Here is a 3694-nt window from a genome sequence, read left to right as displayed (position 1 = left end):
CCACCCCACCCCGGGCACGGCTCCCACGGACCCCCGCCCCCGGCAGCGGAGCGCCTCCCTCCAGTGTAGCATTTCAATCCAACGTGACATCGCGTCAGCGGAACCGAACGTTGCAACCAGCGCGGCGACGTTCCAGGGAAACGTGGTAACGTGTCAGGGAAAATCAAACGTGACATTTCAGTGAAACCTGGTAAAATTTCGATCAAAGCTGGTAACATTTCAGCGCAAGGTAACATGTCGGTGAAAGATAACGTTTCAAATCAAGCGTGGCAACACTTCAGTGCAACCTAAAATTTCACCGAAACCACATTTCAGTGAAACGTCAAATTTCAATCAAATGTAACATCTCAGTGAGACTTAAAATTTCAATCAAGCGTGGCAACATTTCAGTGCTGCAATGTAAAATTTCAGCGACACGAATCGACGAAACATTTCAAACGTAACGTGTCAGTGAAACATTCAATCAAATGTAACATCTCAGTGAGACTTAAAATTTCAATCAAGCGTGGCAACATTTCAGTGCTGCAATGTAAAATTTCAGCGACACGAATCGACGAAACATTTCAAACGTAACGTGTCAGTGAAACATTCAATCAAATGTAAATTTTACCATGTCGCGCTGAAACGTTAAGTGAAACCGTCAAATTTCAGTGAAACAACGTTTCGATCAAGCGTCACGTTTCAGTCAAGCGTGGCAACGTTTCAGTGCTGCAATGTAAAATTTCAGTGAAACAACGTTTCGATCAAGCGTCACGTTTCAGTCAAGCGTGGCAACGTTTCAGTGCTGCAATGTAAAATTTCAGTGAAACGTAAAATTTCGATGAGACAAAATGTCAGGCCAACATGGTAACGTTTCAGTCAAGTAGAGATCGGCTCTTAGACCAACAAGTTTTTTGCTAAATAAATAAATAAATACATACATACATAAATTATTTAATAGCACGCTTTCAGGGAGTGTCTGTGCCCAAAAGCTTGCAATTAAAGATTATTTTTTTCTGCCAAAATCTTGTTGGTCTAATAAAAGAGATCATCTCTACTACGAGCCCTGATTGCCTTTTCCTCTAGACCCATAGGGCTACAACCTGGATACCTGACACGATCAAGTGTGGTAAAATGTCAATCAAATGTGGCAAAATGTCAATGAAACGTAGTAGGGGTTTAGGTTGTAGCCGTGTTGGTCTAAGGATATAGGCAGACAAGGTTCCTTGGGTGAATTTGATATCTTTTATTAGACCAACCCAAATGGTTGGAGAATAGTTATTAAGCAAGCTTTTGGGTTCAAAAACCTTTCGTCAGGCTCAGGAAGCTGCAGCAGTTGGTACACCTGTGATTGAATCACAGTTCCAAGAGCAAAGCTATCTTGTGGGAATAAAGAGTGTTGTTATATATACCCGGAGAGCTAGAAGTGATCGCTCCTGAGTTTTTCAAGTTTTATCGTCATCCAATTAAAGTGAACTTTCAAAAGACTGTTGAAGTAAAACTTCTGAAAATTGTTGATTCATCCACATTACTGGTGGTTTCAATCAGTTTATATACAACTATACTTGCATTCATTGCAAAAATATCCAGTCTGTATTCAAGTACTGTGCTGACCTGTAAAGAATTCACATTAGTGACAGCATAGTACAATAGTGGATTAGACAAGACTGTAAGCCAGAAATTCTTGGATTCAAGCAAAATTGTAGAGCTAGCACTTATCTGTATGACCTTAGGCAAATCACTTAACCCATACAGTTTTTTTAACCCCTTAAAAATGGGACTCACTCGACATTTCAGTAATAAGCTCTTAGAATATGACTGCCAGCATCCTAAACCACATAGTAAAATGTCAATAAAATGGACCTATTTTAATCCTGGGAGACTTTCCCGTTAACTAAATGCAGTACAATGACTCATTCCTCTTTCTGCCATTTTGTTACCTTTACTAACAAAATGGCTAAGGAAAACATGTGAAGTGTTCTCTCTTTAGAAATCTAGCCTACATCTTGAGACAGTTTCCATTATAAATAGTCTAATGCACTTTACAATTTTCTTACTGTTTTCTTAGAATATGCATATTTTTCCCCTACTGCCCTTTGCAGAATTGTAGGTTACAACTGACCACGTAGAAGTAATCCTTCTCTAGCAATGCAGCTCTACTATATAAACTACAGTACAGAAATCTATAGTAATGTCTGTCCTAGTGGTTAGGTCCTACAGATTCTGTACCCTACTGTTGCTCCAAGTAAGGATTAGTATTAGTGCTCAGAGGTCCCATTGTGCCGGAAATGACATCAGTATTAGTAAGAGACTGACCATATCCCTCCAATAGATCCAGTCTTGGTTATAAGGAAGCATGGAATAAACTGAAGGATTGCATCTGGCACAAACTAATCTGTTTTGGAGGTTACAGGTAGTAATTGGATGGGTTGCATATACCAGTTAGTGAAGCATAGTTTTAGCTCTTCAGTTATAGTCGCTATAGATAATCCAAACAGAATTGTTTTGTTTTTTTAATTGCTATAGAATATGCAGACATTTCCAAGTGAAGCCATCTTACATTGAGGCCCTCATGGTAATAAAAAATTAAGTTTTATTAGAGAAAAAAAAAAAGAACAGTTTACAAGTGACCTATACAAAGGCAAGTGTGAAATCAGTAGACCTCTGAAGTAAATGATATAGTGTTGGTTTATGCCAGATGCCGGTTTTTTCTTCTATAGTTAGAGGAGTACAGAAACACAAGCCAAATAAGACACAGTGCACAAAGAAGCAAGCGCAGACAATGACTATCTAGTGAGATGAAGAGGCTCACTCACTGTAGACTTTCATCAATATAAGCAGCAGCACTAGGCATGCAAGAGAAAATATTCTGTCAACCAGAAAAATAGCCAAGCTTGCAGAATGTAGCATAAGAAACCAATTTCCATTTCATGTCTTGGCTACCCACTCTTCTGCCTCTTCTGACATAATTCAGCCTTGCCTCTGCTCTATCTGGGATTCCCTATTGTTTCCTCCTCCTTTGTAATAGGTCTCTCTATTTAGTACAGGCAGGCTCTGGAGCAGGTTGCTTGTTATCCCATAAGTACCATTTGATCAAGTTATAACAAATATGATAATTAAAAAGCAGGCACTGGATTAATTTCCATTTTACTTTCTGTTCCGGTTTGTATTTAATCACCTCCTTGCTTCCTCCATAGCTTGTACATGCAATAGCTTTCATCTGATCCAGCTGAATGCTACTGTGCTAGCTTGAAAATCAGTAACACAATTCTTGTATTACACTAGGTTGTGTGAAGTCCAACGAGCAGAGCAGATAAAAACAGCAGGGAAGAAAGGAAAAGAGAGCAAGTTTTTAGAATACAGACCAGCGTGCCAAGTATGTTTTTATTTGTGAATGAAGCTCCTGAAATACTAAACTTGGGGAACAAGCCAAAGAATCAGAGGGTTAGAAGGGATCTCAACAATCATCTAGTTCAACCCCCTGAACAAATGATATGCTAGTTCTGCATGACGACAAATGCCCATCCAGTATACTCTTGAGACTTCCAGCGAAGGAGATTCCACAGCTTCCCTAGGCAGCGTGTTCCACTGTCCTACTGGTCTGACAGGAAGGCTCCCCTCCCCTAAAATGAAATCTAAATTTGCTTTGTTTTAGTTTAAACCTACTGCCTTGTGTCCTGCCCTGTGCACCAGGGGAGAACCATAGCAAAAGCAA

Source organism: Alligator sinensis, unplaced genomic scaffold (assembly GCF_000455745.1).
Source record: "Alligator sinensis unplaced genomic scaffold, ASM45574v1 scaffold628_2, whole genome shotgun sequence".
Taxonomy (NCBI): domain Eukaryota; kingdom Metazoa; phylum Chordata; order Crocodylia; family Alligatoridae; genus Alligator; species Alligator sinensis.
This window is presented reverse-complemented; position numbering follows the sequence as displayed.